Genomic DNA, 20,892 nt, shown 5'->3' with positions numbered 1-20,892 from the left:
ACTCTGTATAAAGCATTTTTTTTTAAATATTTCATTCTATATATGTCACTCGATTTACAATAATTAGCACAGGTGTCGCTAGGATCGATGATGGTCTAAAGTACGATATGAGGAGAAAAACAATTTCTATATAGTATACATTTAAAGTATACTATCTTCTACTTCGCCTGGTGGCATTCCTCTCATTTGCATTCAAATTATTATTAATAGCCGGTTATAAGGGGATAATTTGGTGGACACTTTATTAATTTTTTATAATTTTTGGGTTCAAATGACAACTTTGATACCAATACCAGATCAAAGGAGAGGTGTCAAAATTTCGAGAAATATATATTCCTATACTAAGAACTCTGTATAAAGCCTTTTTTTAAAATATTTCATTCCATATATGTCACTCGATTTACAATAATTAGCACAGGTGTCGCTAGGATCAATGATGGTCTAAAATACGATATGAGGAGAAAAACAATTTCTATATAGTATACATTTAAAGTATACTATCTTCTACTTCGCCTGGTGGCATTCCTCTCATTTGCATTCAAATTATTATTAATAGCCGGTTATAAGGGGATAATTTGGTGGACACTTTATTAATTTTTTATAATTTTTGGGTTCAAATGACAACTTTGATACCAATACCAGATCAAAGGAGAGGTGTCAAAATTTCGAAAAATATATACATATGCTGAGAAATCTGTATAAAGCATTTTTTAAAACTATTTTATTCTGTCCATGTTACTCGATTTATAATAGTTAGCACAGGTGTCGCTAAGATCGATGATGGTGTAAGTTACGATATAAGAAAGAAAAAAATTCTGTTTGGCCTACAATTAATGTATACTATTGTCTACTTCACTTATAAGCATTTCTCTCCACTGCTTTCTAAATATTATAAATAGCTGGTTTTAAGGGGATAATTTGGTGGACACTTTAGTAATTTTTTATAATTTTTGGGTACAAATGACAACTTTGATACTAAAACCAAATCAAAGGAGAGGTGTCAAAATTTCGAAAAATATATACATATGCTGAGAAATCTGTATAAAGCATTTTTTAAAAATATTTTATTCTGTCCATGTCACTCGATTTATAATAGTTAGCACAGGTGTCGCTAGGATCGATGATGGTCTAAAATACGATATGAGGAGAAAAACAATTTCTGTATAGTATACATTTAAGGTATACTATCGTCTACTTCGACTGCAAGCATTCCTCTCAATTGCATTCAAATTATTATTAATAGCCGGTTATAAGGGGATAATTTGGTGGACACTTTAGTAATTTTTTATAATTTTTGGGTTCAAATGACAACTTTGATACTAATACCAAATCAAAGGAGAGGTGTCAAAATTACGAAAAATATATACATATGCTGAGAAATATGTATAAAGCATTTTTTAAAAATATTTTATTCTATATATGTCACTCGATTTACAATAATTAGCACAGGTGTCGCTAGGATCAATGATGGTCTAAAATACGATATGAAGAGAAAAACAATTTCTATATAGTATACATTTAAGGTATACTATCGTCTACTTCGACTGCAAGCATTCCTCTCAATTGCATTCAAATTATTATTAATAGCCGGTTATAAGGGGATAATTTGGTGGACACTTTAGTAATTTTTTATAATTTTTGGGTTCAAATGACAACTTTGATACTAATACCAAATCAAAGGAGAGGTGTCAAAATTACGAAAAATATATACATATGCTGAGAAATCTATATAAAGCATTTTTTAAAAATATTTCATTCTATCCATGTCACTCGATTTACAATAATTAGCACAGGTGTCGCTAGGATTGATGATGGTCTAAAATACGATATGAGGAGAAAAACAATTTCTATATAGTATACACTTAAAGTATACTATCTTCTACTTCGCCTGGTGGCATTCCTCTCATTTGCATTCAAATTATTATTAATAGCCAATTATAAGGGGATAATTTCATGGACACTTCAGTAATTTTTAATAATTTTTGGGTTCAAATGGCAACTTTGATGCTAATACCAGATCAAAGGAGAGGTGTCAAAATTTCGAGAAATATATATTCCTATGCTAAGAACTCTGTATAAAGCATTTTTTTTAAATATTTCATTCTATATATGTCACTCGATTTACAATAATTAGCACAGGTGTCGCTAGGATCGATGATGGTCTAAAATACGATATGAGGAGAAAAACAATTTCTGTATAGTATACATTTAAGGTATACTATCGTCTACTTCGACTGCTGGCATTCCTCTCAATTGCATTCAAATTATTATTAATAGCCGGTTTTAAGGGGATAATTTGATGGACACTTTAGTAATTTTTTTATAATTTTTGGGTTCAAATGACAACTTTGATACTAATACCAGATCAAAGGAGAGGTGTCAAAATTACGAAAAATATATACATATGCTGAGAAATATGTATAAAGCATTTTTTAAAAATAGTCTCCTCCTTCAATTCTCCTCCTGCTGTTGTCGCTTAAATCTGAGATTCTGTAAATTATTCTGGATAGCTGGGATAATTTTTTGTTGTATAGCCATGTTTAAAGGACTGACATTTACTGTTTCATGCATTGTTTTCTTTTATTTACTTATTATCATCAATTGCTGCATTTTAGGGGGTCAATTTGCGGACAACTGACTAATTTTTTATATTCATTTGTTTGAAAGAGAGTACTTTGATATCAATACCTAGTGAAAAGGCTAGGTGTGAGATAGGTGTAAGCTCTTTTCAAAAAAATGTTTTTTTTTCTGTCTTTGCGACTTAATATAGTCTCCACAGGTTTCGTTATAATCGCAATTGAAGCAAATACGATAGGACAGTAGTTAAAAAAATTCTTTTCAGCAACATTTAATGTAGCTTTTTCTTTTTTTCGGTTTTAAGCATTGCTTTGTTCTGTATATATGTTATTATTACATTTAATATAATGATCAAGAACAGGTAATAAATATATGTGATTTAAGCCCTTGGAATTTTTGTGTCTAACCAAACAACCCGCCAAAGCTTTACACAATGTTGCAGGATACACTGATTTACAGGATGGTAATACTTTCTGAGGAGTTTTGCCTGATGGAATTTGCGTGTGTTGATGATTTTGTTGACATGGGACAGAATTTATAGCGAGTATTATCGTTGGAGGTGATATGAAGCCATGGTATTCCCAATTATACGGGGAAAGGAAACGACTATCTGCCGGGGTAAAGTAATTTGAAATTATCATGAAAACAAACCTATTGGCAACTTGGCGCAATTAAGTTACATAGATGGAAAACTGAGCGTGTTACGATATTTCGAAAGCCGTAACATAGAGCAAAAAAGTTGTTAACATTGAAGAAATGAATTGTCTTACAGAAATACTGACCCGTTTTTAATATGTAAGCGTTTTTAAACTTTTAATTTTAAATTATTTTGCTTTTTGTCTTTTTTTAGAAATATGAAATTTAACATTTTCTTTACGTAAATCGTACCTATAGCTACATAAATAAAAATATAAATTTAAGTTAATCTTATATTTACACATACTATACATTAAGTTAATCTTATATTTACACATACTATACATTAAGTTAATCTTATATTTACACATACTATACATTAAGTTAATCTTATATTTACACTGTTTTGAGTAATTGGTAGTAAGTATTTTTATTGAATACTTTAAAATCAATGTTACACTCAAACAATTTATTTTATTCAATGTAGGTATTGTATTTTTCTTTTTCAGAATTCTTCACTTTAAAAAGAAGCAGTAAAAAGAAAACTTTAAAGATTATGATTCCAACTTTCATTTAAAATAAATTATGGCCAGGAGGTCAAATTATGTTTTCCTTTGAAAGCTGTTGGATTCAAAAATGTCAGTTATTTGACATAATGACAGTTATAAAATTATGAAATAAAATAAACGAGTCATATCAAAATAACCGACTCATATTCAATATAATTACGACTCATTTGAAGCTTTATTGTTCAAATATTATTCAAATGATTAAGTTCGCATTTTAATTTTGATTTTAAAAAATTACATAGATTAAATTATGTAAAAACAGGTATAATTTTTGTTTTTGCAATTAAAGCACTTTTTGATTACTGAATTAAGTATTAAAAAACAATAAATATTTGTTTAAAATTCTTTTTGTCTGGAATATAATTTTAAGTATGCTAGTTTTAAAACTGGACATATAAAATTCGTTTGTTTCAGTGTTTTTTACGCGGATTATTTAGTTCGATTACTCATGATTATTTAGTTTGATTTGGAAATAAATGAGTAGAGAGTTGTACAAATACAACAATCAATGTAATCGGAAAGTCTCTTTTATATGGTTGTCATTATTTTGTTCGATTTGATGATTACTTGCTTTCGCACTGTAAAAATGTTGATTCAGTTATTATAACATATCTATATATATTATCTATTCAATCTATATATTATTATATCTAGCATAATGCACTAATATACTACCTGATATAATAAATATTCTATATTTATATAATAAATCGTCTCATTTATCCTATGGACGAATTTATATCGCCTTATTCAACCCATTGACAGAACTAACCAGTGCAAACCGGTTTCAGTTGGGTAAAAACAATAAAGCTATGCGTCGAATCCCGTGAAATATTGATGTTATTTCAAAGGTAGGAAATATATTTCTGATGTGCTTAATTTACCAGAGGAAAACAAAAGAACATTAAACAATAAAAAAAATTTCGAGCATTTGATAATTTCGTTTTTCTTAAATTAAATATTCGCTGTCGAGAAAGGCATAAAAAGTTGAAGATTAAGTGAATAAATTCGAAAAAAAAAAGTGTTTTAGAGTAACAAACTGGCTCGTGTAAACATGAATAAAGTAACATAATTTTTTTTTTTTTGTTTTTTTTTTTTTTGCATTTAATGTAAGTTCGTCTACTTAAAGTAGAGAAGTAGTAACTGTAGTCACTACATTAAGAAAAAAGTAGTTGTAATTAACTATATTTGTAACAAAGCTGTAGTCGTAGTAAATTACAAAAAGAATGAACTTTTTCCGATTCCTAATTTTTCGTTCTTGTTGTTAATTTGCATCGCGCTAGAGCTGCACAATGGGATATTGGCGGCGGTCTGGGAAACATGCCGGAGGATGATCCGAAGACATGCCATCACAATTTTGATCCTCTGCGGAGGGGATGGCACCCCCGCTTCGGTAGCCCGACGACCTGCGGGCGAAGTCGAGCACTTTACGGTAGCACAGTTCAACGAGGACCCATACCGCACACCCTCGGTCCCTGCGCAGACTGATCCAAGTGGTCACCCACCCGCACACTGACCTTAGTCAGTGATGCTTGACTTCGGTGATCTGCTGGGAACCGTGTCTTAACGATCAGTCCACTGCCGGACCCTAATTTTTCGTAATGGTTAGTTATAGTTATACGTGATTCTAAACACGTAATTCTTGTTAGAGTTCAACTGCAGTCACAGTTTCATTGCATCCATTGACGAACCCGCGAACATTTGTACCCGTAAAATTAGTTTAGAACAGTGTTTTTTTTAAACTAATGTTAAAAGTAGTTGGCAGGAATGCTCTAAACTACTGTCTTTTTTTTTGGTACTCACTGCACTACTTTTTTTTAAAAAGAAAAGTACACACTACTTTACAAACTGTGAAAAAAAGTGGCGACTACAGTAGTTTCACCTGTTGTAGTGCGTTATTACCGACCGCAGCTAATAACGCGTATTGCAAGGTTTATCCTGCACGGCATTTAAAAACTTTTAACTTTTTTCTAGGTTTTATTACTGGTTTCAATGTGTGTTGTGTTTTCTGTGGCTCAAGAAAATGTCATACCTGTTGGGATTAATGGCAACGACACTGTCACATTTATTAGAAACAGAGATGTAGGTAATCATTTTGTTATCAATTTCTTAATAATAATAATTACTATTTTTTTTCTAGAATTTACTGATATTTTACTGACCCGTCACAATAAAATTCTGCTATATATCCTTATCGTATTGACATCTAAAAACGAAACTGAAATGGAAAAGTTACAAAATTTCATATTCTAAAGCAGTGGTTTCCAAAAAATGTTCCGCGGAACCTATAGGAAGGGTCACAGGGGCTCCGAAGGTTGGAATTTTTTTTTTAACCAGCAATAATTATATTTGTATCTTATCCAAAATCCGGAATTTATTTAATATATATCGGTTATTTATATTAAATTATTTAAGTAAAATGTTAATCTAAACACTAGCACAATGGAATTAATTCTTTTTAAACTACAATACAATTATGAAAAAGATATGCAATTATAAAAAATTGAATGAATATTTATCATTTAGCTGTTCAATTCGAAATAAAGTAATCAAATTCAAGAATAAAGTATTACACTGGTTATCATAAATTAAGGAAAATTCACAAAAATCGCGATAACTCAAGAAATTACACATGGAATTTTATGAAACTTACCCACAATATACAACACATAGTAAGGTATTAAACAACATAAAAAGAAATTATCAGACATTAATAGTAGTATAGAAATTAGCACATGTATAAAATAAACAAATTGGAAGTATCGGTTTGCAATAGAAAAAGTACCTTTAATATGGAATATGATTGCCTCTAGAAGCAATACAGCACAAACAGCGATGTGTGATGCTTTCAATTATGCGGTCTATCAGTTCAATAGGAAGTGAGAGCCATTGCTCTTGTAAAGCAGTTGCAAGCGTGGCAAGGGTCTGAGGGGGCGGATTGATGGCAGATACACGCCTCCCTAGAGCATCCCAAACGTGCTCGATAGGATTCAAGTCCGGGGATCGAGCTGGCCACTCCATGCGAGTAATTGTTTCCTGTTGAAGATAATCATCAACAATGCGAGCTCTGTGTGGTCTTGCATTATCGTCCTGTAACAGGAAGCAATCACCAATTGCCCCGGCATATGGGCGCACATAAGCATCAAGGATGTTGTCTCGATAAACCTGAGCATTCACGGTTCCCCTTGGAAAGACATGGAGGTATGTGCGCCCTCCTAAGGATATGCCTCCCCAAACACAGACACTGCCTCTTCCGTATGCATCTCTTTCACGGATGTTTGATGGATGATAACGGGTCCCAGGTTCTCTCCATATCAAATAACGTCTACTGTCACTTTCTAGACTAAACCTGGACTCATCCGTAAAGAGAACAGGCCTCCATTGATCTGACGTCCAGTGGACATGTTGTCGGGCCCACTGCAAACGGTCTCTCCTATGGCGTGATGTGAGCGGCACGCAAATGGCTGGTCGTCTCGCATACAGACCACCTTCGTGGAGCCTTCTGCGCACAGTTGACGTTGACACCAACCTTCCGGTGGCTGCAGCAAGAGAGGATCTAAGATGTGTCGGAGTAGCGGCTCTATTCCTGCGTGCACTTAATGTCAAATATCGGTCATCGGCACTGGTCGTAACAGTTGGCCGTCCTTGACTGAACCTCCTAGATGCCGAATCTGTGGTTTGAAATTGCCTCCAATGTCTATGAACCACAGATGGACTCACATTTAGCCATCTGGCCACTTCTGATTGACTCTGCCCTGCCTCTAGTCTCCCGATGGCTCTCCATCGTAGTTCTTCAGGCAAATGATGCCTAGAGGTCATTATTACGAATTGGCTATCTCAGATTTTCAATGTCGCAATCACAGTAAAATTTGTGTGCTTTCTCTCAAACTTGGACTTTTATGCTCCAGGCAGATGACGTAAGCCGAGTGCAGCGCCACTAATTTGCATATTGCAATTTTACTCAGCTACTCTTAGTGGACAACATATGCAAATTTTGCACGGTTTGGCTTACTTTTGAAAGAGTTATCGCTATTTTTGTGATTTTTCCTTAATTTATGATAACCAGTGTATGTTTCTCTGATAACTATTCTCAACATTTGTAAAAGTATAAAAAGAGAGTAAATTAGTTGATTTAAAAGGAAAATTGTTTGCTATTCGTTTAGTAAAGAAATAAAACGTCAGAATGACATGAACCACTGTCAGATCGGGATGTTTACGAACCTATTCCTTCCTAGTAGCCACATTTATAAAATTCTTTGAGAAAATGGGGTAGCAAAATACAAACACGAGGAACTAACAAAATCGCTATCTAACTTTGGCGAATTACTATTAAGGAAGACTGGATTAGAAACATCAAAACCTGCTTAATTGCTGAAGAAGGTGTTTGTAACACTTCTATCTAGAGTCGTGGTGGCTCGGGGAATTCCAATGAAGTGAACCGGGTTCGAATCCTAACGACGGCTGGTCGATACGAATTCCGCATCTGGCTTACACTGACCGCAGTGTAGACTTAAAATATCCTCAGTGGTTGACGGATCATATATTAGAGTCTTTTTGCCGTCCGACTAACCGCGGGAGGTTTTCCTCTCCGTGTACCGCATATGCGGGTTAGTTCCATTAAAAAGTCCTCCAAGAAGGCAAATACTCCCAATACTTGATCTAGGAGTTCTCTTGTCTTCTGGGTTGGATTTAAAACTACAAGACTACAGAGGTGAATATTAGTAGTTGCAAACCCAAAAAATTGGGTCGGCTGTTCAACAACGGTTATGAGTCAAAATTTTAATAGCGGTAACACCCGAAATTTGATATCATAATTTTTAAATTTTTTGTTGTTTTTTGAAAAGTATATACTATACAAAACAATAGCCCAAAACGTTTTTTATTTACTTAATTATTTTACAAGATATTAACGATTAAATTTTAAAGCTCTTTTTAATTAAAAAATAAATATCTAAGGATAGAATGAATGGATTTTAAAAAAATGTATCTCATTTTACGCGGAAATAATTGAAGTTTTTGATAAAATAATTATAATAAAACAAATGCTTAAAAAATTTAATTTTTATTGCAAAGTTAAGTTGTAAAATGAAAAACAAGAATGTTGTTAATGTCGTACAAAGTTCAAACAAAACCCATTTTAAAGCAAATTTTATTCTGAACAAAATGGCTTTTCAAAAAAAAATGGATCGCAATTCCATAAAAAACTATAGCCTTTTTTCGTGAAATGCTGCACTGCGGCGCGCTCTGTGGTCGGTACTGATTACCTCATGTGCTGCTCGTTTTTTCATGTTTATACTCGAATTGTAACGAACGTTTGTTAAGGTAATTCGGAGTGCTGATCTACGTGATATTAACTATCAAATAAGGTAAGTTTCAATTGTTATTTAACTTAGTAATATCAACTTTAGTAATAATTATTGTTTTTTTAAACATAAAATTACATTTCTAAGAAATACATTAATTCTAAGAATTTGATTTGTATATTTATCACGAAATTTAATTATAAACTTACAAATAAAATCAAGAAATGGTGAACCATTTCTGCAACCCGCTGAACAAATTAAAGCATCGATGTGTTTACAAAAATGTTAAGCTTGTGACAAAAAGTTGGAGTTCGGTATTTTCAACTTTAATAAATCAATACATATATGATTCTTGTCGTCGGATAATTTTTCAGGAAAATATACCCGTAATAATTACTAATGAAAAAAGTAATTCTATTCGTAGATTTGTAAATAATTTAAAATATTAATTTCAAATTGGATAATTCTAATAATTAAAATGTTTTGTTAATTTTAGAAAATAACGAAAATGTGGTATCGAATTGTTCTGATGAAGAGTGTGATTTTGACGATTTGAAAGATCCAAGCTTTTGTTTTAAGAAATGATTTTAATATCGATGCAGAATGGCACTTTTTTGCCACTTCTCCTGGCAAAGGGGCATGCGATGGTATTGGTGGGACGGTGAAGAGGGAAGCAAGAAAGAGTAGTTTGCAAACACAAAATATAACAACACCTAAAGAATTGTTCGATTGGACATGTAAATTTTTTGAAAATATTCAGTTTGACTTCTGCACAAAAACTGAACATGAGAATGAAAAAAAAAAAATTGGAAGCAAGATTTAAGAAAGCTTCAACAATTAATGGAACTAGAGAATACCATACTTATTTAGTTGAAAATTTTGAAACTCTCAAATGTAAAATATATTCTTCCAGTTCCAAGATTGAACTAAAAATATTATGTAAATAAATTATAAATAACTAATTATTCATAATATTATTCATCTAAAACTATAAATTATATATTATATATTTATTATTTAATATAATGTTTGTTATTTTGTGAAACTTTAGTTGAGGTTTTTAAATTCCCTCCTAATTAACTGATACAGCGCAATTGAGCGATCAGCGGTATAGAGTGGCAGAGCGCGCCGCGGTGCAGCGCTTTGCGAAAAAAGCTATAACCTGTCATGGAATTGCGATCCATTTTTTTTTTTGAAAAGCCGTTTTGTTCCGAATAAAATTTACTTCAAAATGGGTTTTGTTCGAACTTTGTACGACATTAACAACATTTTTGTTTTTATTTTACAACTTAATTTTGTAATAAAAATTAACATTTTTAAACATTTGTTTTATTATAATTATTTTATCAAAAACTTCAATTATTTCCGCGTAAAATGAGATACATTTTTTTTAAAATCCATTCATTTTATCCTTAGATATTTATTTTTTAATTAAAAAGAGCCTTAAAATTTAATTGTTAATATCTTGTAAAATAAATTAAATAAAAAGAAATCGTTTTGGGCTATTGTTTTGTATAATATAATACTTCCTAAAAAACAGCAAAAAATGTAAAAATTATGATATCAAATTTTGGGTGTTACCGCTATCAAAATTTTGACTCTTATATAAAATAAAGTATTAAATATCATTTCTTCTACGTTTCCTTCTGCTATCAAACAAGTTTTTTTGGTGATAGTTTGTCTCGCCCTCCATGTTAAAGACTCGTTAGATTTTGATAGTGTTTTTTTATTTCCTTATTGATTAAGTATTTTTCACAAGGGAACTAAAAATTATGTAAAAGGCCATGATTTAGAGTTATGCTTTACTTGTTTAACGAAACTGACACTCTATTTTGCGCTTACCATTGAAAATAAATCTCCATAAATATAAACTATTTTATTTCAACTAAGTTAAATATTGATATTCGTATAAAATCTCTGCCATTAAATACTTTTGTAAGCCATAATTTGTAATTGGGGGTCATTTAAATATTCTGATTCAAATATATACTGATTTTTGGCAATTTTGAACCCCTTTCCCTATTGTGAGCAAAAATAGGCTAATAACTAATGCTTATCTGAGAAACTCTCAACCACTCAGAGTTTTGCTTTAATTTTACAGAGCAGCGATGACTCAGTGGCACTGAACTGTCGCTGTTTAACACGGGGGTTCGAAAAATAAGAAAAGATAAGCCCCAAAAAATAAGAAAAACACAAACCCATATTTGTGCCATACCGTCATTTTTCCATCGCAACTTTGATTCTCAACAGAGGGGATGGCTCCCCTGATTCGGTAGCATGATGACTTGCGCGCGAAGTCGAACGGTTGAAGAGTTTAACGAGAAATGGCACCATGCAAGCCCACTCGATCCCTACGCAGACAGATCAAAGTGGTCACCCACCCACTTATTGACCGCAACCAGTTCGGTGTTCTACTGAGAATCACGTCCATACGATCAGTCCACTGCGGGATTTGCGGGGAAGAGCGGATCTCGATTTCAGAGTTAGTCTTTGATATGAAAGTCTTTCAGAATTTGTGGTTGAATGTTATTCGTTTTTGCAGCTCTTCGGAAGAATCGAACCGTATAATCTTCTATGCATCAATCACACACGTTTATAAACGTACGGTAAAAATAAACTTTACAAATCATAATTAAAAATTTGATATTTTTTTAAAATTCTTACACACATATATAAGCCGCCTTGCACGTTCATTAGAAGGAACGGATATTTGATATAAAAACTTTGAATGTTGATCCCTTTGTTGTCGAAGTGTTTCAGTGATTTCGGGAAACAAATCTGTGTCTATATCACTGTGCTGGCTCTATGTTTTTTTGCTACTTTGCTTGATTCCGTTGCAAAACTTCATCAAGCTGAACGGTACTAGAATATCAAATTGATTTGATTAATTTATTCACATGTAGATTTGCATACTCAATTTTAATGAAGGGTAATAAATCCTTGTCAAATCGAAGATATAATTGCACGAATTCGGTAGAATCATGGTTAGAACGGAATCCCGCTTCAGAGCATTCCTCAGAAAGACAATCCAATTTGACGATTTTATAACCGTCGTTGAACAGGTTTTTTGGGTTTACAACTACTAATGTACAACTCCGTAGCCTTGTGATTTTGAGCCCATCCAGAAGGCAATCCTGGATCATTACCCCTAGAGGTATGATTTGTTATTGGAACATGGAGGACTTTGTGACTCGACAGATTTGACGTGCATCAGTCTCAATTTATGACACTGGGAGTGTTCGGCCGGTAGGGATCAAACCCACGACCTCTAGGACATGGGCCCAGTGCCTTACCAACCAGGCAATCCCGGCCTGACTGAAACGATTAGAGGAAAGACATAGACGGACTTAATGCGAAGGTAGCGTGAAACTGATGTCTACTGGTAAGCTGGGTGTCTAATCTCTCGGACAGCTGAAAAGAAGGTTTCAAATTCATGTCTGAAATCAGTGTAGGACCTCAGTGTTTCAACGGAGTAGAAACAACACTTACTGCATGAATGTAATACTAACTTGAAATCGAAATCACCATCTTCTTCGCACCATAATCATTTAGTAAATGGTCAACCGAAGAAAAACAACAACAGTTGTCTCGCAGTTGACTGATCGTTAGGACACGGTTCCCAGCACATCACCGAAGTCACGCATCACTGGCTGCAGTCAGTGTGCGGGTGGGTGATCACTTGGATCAATCTGCGTAGAGACCAAGGGTGTGCGGTATAGGTCCTATTTAAACTGTTCTACCGTAAAGTGCTCGACTTCGCGTGCAGGTCCTCGGACTACCGAAGCAGGGGTGCCATCCCCTCTGCAGATGATCAAAATTGTGAGGTCATGTCTTCGGATCATCCTCGGGAATGTTTTCCAGGCCCTTGTCAATAGCCCATTGTGCAGCTCTAGTACGACGTAAATGAATTAAATCAACAAAAACCAAGTTTAAAAAAGCTTATCTAAAAAAAGCGAGTACTACACATCCTCTTCATCAACAACTCAACTCAAGTCAACTTTGCTGGAAAATAATCGTTATGGATATTAAGGGATATATAATACGAAGCACGGCCTTCGCTGCTTGAGTTTTATGTAAGAGTTAGACATAATGTAGTTAGTCTCATTTTAAATACTGAGATGGATACCGTGCATAATTCTTTGTCTGGCGTTATACTTTGCTCCACAGAAGCTTTGTTATAAAGGTCTTCTAGTAATAAATGTATTTCCTGTGATTACGAGATTTCTAAAGTTTGTTTATGGATCACTTTTTCTTGGAAGAACTATAAAGTAAGTTTTTATATTTTTTTAACTTATACATGTCTTTAAAAATTTTCTAGTTGTGTGGTATGCAAGTAATTGTCAATGATTTGGGATTACTTTTAATAATAACTAATATACCTAGTATGATAACGTACGTTCTTGGATTGTTTATAAATATTCTTTATTTTCTGATAAGATATTAGCTTTGCTTAAGGTATCAGTTTTCAAATTGATTATTAGTTTAGATTAAAATTACTTGTTAAGCGATTATTCATAACCAGTTTTATATTGTGTGTAAACCTGGGTTATCGTGTAGCTTAATTTCCTGTATAAAAAACAAACTATATAGTTTACAAAGCAATAAATGAAAAACTTTATGTGCTTTCTCTTTTTTTAAGGCTATAACCTGAGTATTTGCAACAATGTATTAATACCAGAAATTGTACATAGTTTTGAAACTTGGTCCTTTTTTTTCCCTCACTAATATCAAATTGACTTACTGTTTAAAACTTAAAACGTAATTCCCACTCAATATTAAGAGGTATATTCATAAATTTGTATACGTTTGTCTATTTTCTGCAATGGTATTAATACGCTGCGTTAAACTGAGTTACACAATCTTTCCTTTTATCTTCAGAACAGTTTTAATCCTAATACTTTGAAATGAAGTTTAATAACTATATTAGAGAATGGCAGATTTTTTTTCACTAATTTAAGAAGGGAAAACATGTTTGGTTAAGCAAGCAAAATGTCTTCTATATTGAAGGCTTCTTGTGATCAAATTATTTTTATCAGTCACACGAATTCATTTTCATTCGGTTTCACAACCCTATGCATTTCGAGGATCGTTCCTCTCCTTCACTGTTCTTTCGGTAAAATATTTGTACAAAATTTAATTTTATTGCATAGTGATATAGTTAGTTTGTAGTTGCGCAAGTGCTATATCTTCTAACCGGTGAGATAAATTCAAATAAATTTTTTAACTTTTTCTTTCAATAAGTCATTAAATAATAAAATATTATAGAATTTCTATATTTAATTGTCATTACTTTGTCTGCGAACTTTGCTCCCAATTCCATCTGTTATTCCTGAGATAAATAATGGAGACTAACAAATTAGTCAATAGAAATTCTAACTGTAGCAATTTCCTTCAAAAAGTTAAAATTAGACTAGAAAAATAATGTAAGGATGGAAAATATTAAAATGCTGTATAATTTTCAGATTATAAATTTTCTGCGGTATTTTGATATATCTACTAGGACATGAAATCATTAAATCTTCTGCTAATTTTAACAGATTATATTTAATTTAGTACTAAAACACTATCAGATTGTTATATATAAATTGCTGGTTGTATACATTAAATATTTTGCATTACATTGTTGGTTTATTTTAATTTTATGTCTGATATATTCATGATTTTAAAACTGTGTAAAGAAATGCGTTGTAACTTTCTAAATAGATTGTGGAGGCTACTGAGTACTTTAGAATTTCCTTCGTAAGTCAACAATGGCTAGCTGCGACATTTATCTAATTGTGTTGGGTCGTTCGGTAATTTTCTGTATTGGTCATTTTTCATGACTTCTTAAATACAGATTTTAAAAATTCGAAAATAGTGGAAATGTCATACAAGCTGGAAAGGAGATTTGTCAGAAAACTGTAAAACTAAAATATTAAGTCTTTAATTTCTCCAATTCTTTTCGAAATTAGTAATTTTAATTTTTTCGTATAAATAACACCAAACTCTACAATTGTCGTAGAATTAGTCTAATATTATCGATATATATAAATCATAAGTATACAACGTTCATCAGCCAACTTAACCCTTTATAAGGTCAACAAGGGGGGGGGGTATACTTACCACAAATTTTAAAGACTATGGTGAACATTTTTGCCACTTTTAATTCAGGTTTCCATTTGTTAATAACTTCAGCTTTCTTGAAGTGCGTTTGAATAAAGTTGGTAAACATTTGTTAGTTTAAAAAAAACTTATTAAAATATTAAACGCATAAATCCTTTTGAAGATTGTAGTATTGATAAAATTTATTCTATATATATATATATATATATAAAGAAAAGTCAATAAGTTCCTAATAGATCTCGTGCTAAATATACTTTACCACCAAAAAATAGCAATTTTATAAACTAAATGAGTTTTTTATATCAATTGCTGTTCTTAACAATTTCAATTTCAAAAATACTTTTACTTACCTTTACTAGGAACAAATTTCCCATAAAAGGGTTAAAGTGCATTACTTAAAAATATAAAAAAGGTACGCCACTGTGTACGCAGCCTAATTTATTTTTCTTATTTGTTACAGGATCCAAGAAGTTTCCCTATAATCAATGTTTGAGACTCTACTACATAAAGTTTGAATATACTAGATTGAAAAATCTATTCCTTGCAGAAGAATGCTGCTTATCATTATCAGATATAGACAGGTAAGCAAGTTAAGACTTATTTCGATCTACTCAAGAAATTTGTTTAATATAAATTTTTATGTATTTACTCTAGTGTAGCATTTTCATCATAAATTTGAATTATAAAAAATTTTAAACATCGAATTATCTTATAAAATCAACATATTGAACGTATCACACAAGGTGAAAATGGTAATTTCGACGAAAATTGTTTATTATTCACATTAACTTTAATTTATTGGCTTTCCAAAAGCTTTTAAATTTCTCATCTCCGGTATTTAGAAATGAGATAGTAATTTTTTCATGCTGATAGATTAACCGCTAACCCTTACCAATGTTTTGAGAGAAAAGTCAACATATTTTTGTCTCATTAATAAATACAAGGAAACGAAACATAATACATAACTTCTAAGTTTTAATTTTAATTTTTTATGTGTAAGAAATATTTAATTCACCATCAGTTTACTATCCCAAATCATCTCGGGCAAATGAAAAAAATTAATATTAGTCTCCGTTCACAGCTTCATAATCTGGAAGCTCTTCTACATTATTTTCATTTTAGCTCACAGATCTCATTTTTAACTCTTTTCTTTTAAATAGTAATAAATGTATTACCCGCTATTGCAAGATTTTTGAAGTTTGTTTATTGGTGACTTTTTCTTTCGCGAACTCAAAAGTTAGTCTTTTTAATTCTAGCTTGTACACGTTTTTAAACTTTCGAGATTGATAGTACGCTAGTATTTTTCAATGATTTGGGATTACTCTTAAGAATAATTAGTATACCTAGTTTATTAACGTACTCGCTTGGATATTTTTAAAAATAATTTTCTTTGAATTTTCTGACAAGATCTTAGCCTGCTTAAAGTGTTAGTTTTCAAATTGATTATTAGTTTGCAGTGTTACGCTTAATTAAAACCAGTTTTATATTGTTGTGCAAAACTGACTTATCGTATTGCTTATTTTCTTTTATGGAAAACAAACTAAAGTTTACGAAACGGCTATTTTAAAATTTAAATTATTGTTATATTTTTAACAGCCTGTAACTTGAGTATTAGTAGCAGTTAATGAATGATTCCAGACATTGTACGTACTTAAAACATTGTACTTATTTTTTAAACTTTATCCTTTTTCCCTCCAAGTATTTAATTAATTCACTGTTTGAAACTTTAAATGTAAGTTCCACTCATTGTTAAAAAATATTTATACCTTTTATACGTTTGTATATTTTACGCAAGGGTACTCACTAAGTTAAACTGAGTTGCATACTCTTTCCTTTTATATTCCAAATAGTTTTAATCCCAATATTTTGAAATATTAATATTTTAGTAACGATTAGCGTATACCAAATTTTTTAACTATTTCAAGAAGCGAAAACATGTTTGCTTAAACAAAAGCAAAATGTCTTCTATATTGAAGGTTTTTATGCATTTAATTTTGTTATGCAGTGATATAGTTCGTTAGCATTTGCGCAAATGTTTTCCAGCTGGTGTGATTAAATTCAAAGAAATTTTATCCTTTTAATTCAATAAATTGTAAAATAAAAGTTTGCAGACAAAATAATTGCAATTTAAATTTAGAAATTTTACGAACTTTGGAGCAAAGTCCATCTGTTTAACTCCTGGCATCAATAATGGCTACTAACGCAATGGTTAATAGAAATTGCTAACTGAAGCAATTTTCTTCGAAATTGAAAATTAGAATAGAAAGATGATAGATATCAATACTATCTAATTTTCCGATTATAAATCTCTCTATTGGGAGATTCAACTGTATCCTGATAAATCTAAAAGGGCATGAAAATCAGTAAATAGCATAATTTTAGCTAAATATATTAAATAATTTCGTACTAAAACACTATCAGATTGTTATATATAAATTGCTAGTTGTATACATTCAAGATCTTGCGTACATTGTTGGCTTATTTTAATTTTATGAGCAATCTATTCATGATTTTGAAACTGTGTAAAGAAATGCGTTGTAACTTTCTAAGAATAGGTGGTTTATGTTACTGCGTATTTCCTTCGTAGGTCAACCCTGGCTAGCTACGAACATATATCTAAAATTATGTTGGGTCGTTCGGTAATTTTCTGTAACTAGTAATTTTTTCACGACTTAAAGTAAACAGATTTTAAAAATTCGAAAATAGTTGAAATGTCATTCAGACTAGAAAATAAATTTGTCAGAAAACTGTAAAATGAGCGAAAGGTTTTTTTTTTTTTTAATTATTTCTCAAATTCTCGGAATTAGAGATTTTAACTTAACCACATAAATATGTAACACCGAACTCTAGTATTGTCGTTGAATTGTCTAATATTATCGATATATTAGTCTTGAGTATACAACGTTCATCAGCCAACTTAACCCTTTCTAAGGCCAAGGTGGTGTACTTACCACCCATTTTTAAAGACTAGGGTGAACTTTTTTACCATTTTTAATTTAGGTTTCAATTTGTGAATAACTTCAGCTTTCTTGAAGTGCGTTTGAATAAAATTGGCAACCATTTGTTAGTTTAAGAACTTATAAAAAATATAAAATGCATAATTTTTGGAAGATTGTAGCATTGATGAAATTTATTTTATAAATAAAGAGAAATAAGTAAATAAGTTTGGAATAGGTCGTGCTTAATATGCTTACCACAAAGAAATTGCATTTTTATTAACTAAATGAGTTTTTTTTCTTATAACAATTTCAATTCCAAAAATACTTTAATTTTCCTAGAAACAAAAAGCCCATTAAAGGGTTAAATTACATTATATAAAAGATACACCACAGTATAATTTATTTGTTACAGGATCCAGGAAGCTACATTAAAAGTGTTATTTGACTCTACTACAAAAAGATTGCTTATACTGGATTGAAAATATATTCCTTGCAGAAGAATTATCAGATATGCATGGGTAAGTAAGTTAAGATTTATTTTGATCTACTCAAGTAGTTTGTTTAATAAATTTTAATGTATTTACTCTGTAGCATTTTTACCACGGATTGTATTATAAAACATTTGACTCATCTAACTATTTAATAAAATAAACATTTTGAAGGTATCAAACTAGGTGAAAATGGGTAATTTCAGCAATTTTTTTTATTATTCACACTTTAACTTTAATTCATTAGCTTTCCAAAGCCTTTTAAATTTTTTAACTCCGATATTTAGAAATGATATAGTAATTTTTTCATGCTCACTGATGAAAATAGATGTAGAAACTCATATTTTTATGCTTTATTTGAGTAAATTAAAAGGTTCCTTTTTTAATATATTAAGTATTATATTAATTTATATAAAGACAATATTCTCTAATTCATTTTTGTTAGAATTTTCGTGCAATTTAAAGGAATTTTACAAAACGCTGATTTTGATTCTTTACTCGACACGTTTTTAAAGTAAACTTTTGAATTTTGCTTTTAGATTTTGTGTAATTTTAGCGCTGAACTAAACGCTAGGATGCAAGTGTATATTTGTTTTTTTATCAAGCATTAAGTATATTAAATTTTATAAATTCAATGTTGATATTTATTTCTATTTGTCGTTTTGAAATTTAAGATTCAAAATTCTAACATTAATATAGAGATTTTGAAATTGATGTGTTACAATTGACTTTAGAACTGTTAGCATAGCATGACAAAGTAGTTTTTGATCTAGTTTCTTTTAAAAAAAGTGTTTCGTGCGCTCTTTAACTTTAAATTTAATTTTGAAACACTGTTTACTAAATTTAGCCTTATAAAATTGTGCAAATCCTTCCGCGGTTAGCCCGACGGCAAGGAGCTTTTAGCCATGATCCCTCTACCGCTGCGTCAGTATTGAGCCCTACGTTATATTTTTCATATCTGAAATTAATTTTCACCTTCAGTTTCTTGGTGAGGGATATTTTCAACTTCTACTGAAAATCCGCTTAGAATGGTCAGGATACTGATGAGATTTAGTTATTCGCCACAAAGCTCTAAAATTAAAACCGTCACAAAAGTTTTATCAAATATTAGATTTCAGTAATCCCCGCTCACTCAAAAGAAAAAATATCACTTAATTTCATGGTTATTTAAAGTTTTGGATAATTGAAATTTTGACTGCACCATTGTTAGTCTCGGGGGTTTTCATTCGCAATTGGTTTGCATTTGCTTATATAGATTTCTGTTTTACTCCAGCGATTTGAAAAGTACGCACATAGTTCAGTGGTCCTTCGAGTACGAATTACATGTTCGGACTAATATGACCACCGTAATAAGATTTAAGAACATTTTAGTGAAATAATGCAGACTGGGGTTTGCGTTTCAAGGGCCTACCTACAAATGGGGTTAACGGAGACCTGTGCATAATGTTAATGGTCATACTTTCCCTCGACGCTCGGATATCACACTGTCTCTCTTTGACTAAAAGACCTATGTTAATTTTACCATAAAAGTAAGGACAGTTTATATTTTAACACTAGGCTGTGTATTGAGTACTTCATCGCCATATCGTGTCCCTGGGGACAGCTTCCGAGATCTCCATTTCTGACTAGATGTCCATGTTTGCCAAAATCTTCATTACTGACCTAGTTGCCATGAGGGCCGTAGTCTGCCAAGATCTCCATTGCTGACCTAGTTGCCATGAGGGCCGTAGTCTGCCAAGATCTCCATTGCTGACCTAGTTGCCATGAGGGCCGTAGTCTGCCAAGATCTCCATTGCTGACCTAGTTGCCACGAGGGCCGAAGTCTGCCAAGATCTCCATTGCTGACCTAGTTGCCACGAGGGCCGAAGTCTGCCAAGATCTCCATGGCTGACCTAGTTGCCACGAGGGCCGAAGTCTGCCAAGATCTCCATGGCTGACCTAGTTGCCACGAGGGCCGTAGTCTGCCAAGATCTCCATGGCTGACCTAGTTGCCACGAGGATCGTAGTCTGCCAAGATCTCCATGGCTGACCTAGTTGCCACGAGGATCGTAGTCTGCCAAGATCTCCATGACTGACCTAGTTGCCACGAGGATCGTTCCCTACCAAGATCTCCATGACTGACCTAGTTGCCACGAGGATCGTTCCCTACCAAGATCTCCATGACTGACCTAGTTGCCACGAGGATCGTTCCCTACCAAGATCTCCATGACTGACCTAGTTGCCACGAGGATCGTTCCCTACCAAGATCTCCATGACTGACCTAGTTGCCACGAGGATC

The 20,892-nt window shown here is 32.2% G+C and overlaps 1 long non-coding RNA gene across 1 annotated transcript; it reads left to right on the top strand.

Moving 5' to 3' along the window:
* The first annotated feature begins 13,129 nt into the window (after positions 1-13,129).
* On the top strand, positions 13,130-20,352 carry LOC147806752 (uncharacterized). The gene is made up of 4 exons (XR_015435121.1): positions 13,130-13,353; positions 15,648-15,768; positions 18,539-18,644; positions 20,172-20,352. It is a non-coding gene; the product is annotated as an uncharacterized LOC147806752 (long non-coding RNA).
* Positions 20,353-20,892: the final 540 nt, after the last annotated feature.

Source organism: Parasteatoda tepidariorum, chromosome 7 (assembly GCF_982258835.1).
Source record: "Parasteatoda tepidariorum strain Cologne lab strain chromosome 7, Ptep-v5.0, whole genome shotgun sequence".
Lineage (NCBI taxonomy): Eukaryota > Metazoa > Arthropoda > Arachnida > Araneae > Theridiidae > Parasteatoda > Parasteatoda tepidariorum.
Note: the sequence above shows the minus strand (reverse complement) of the source record. Positions and strands in the feature narration are given on the sequence as shown.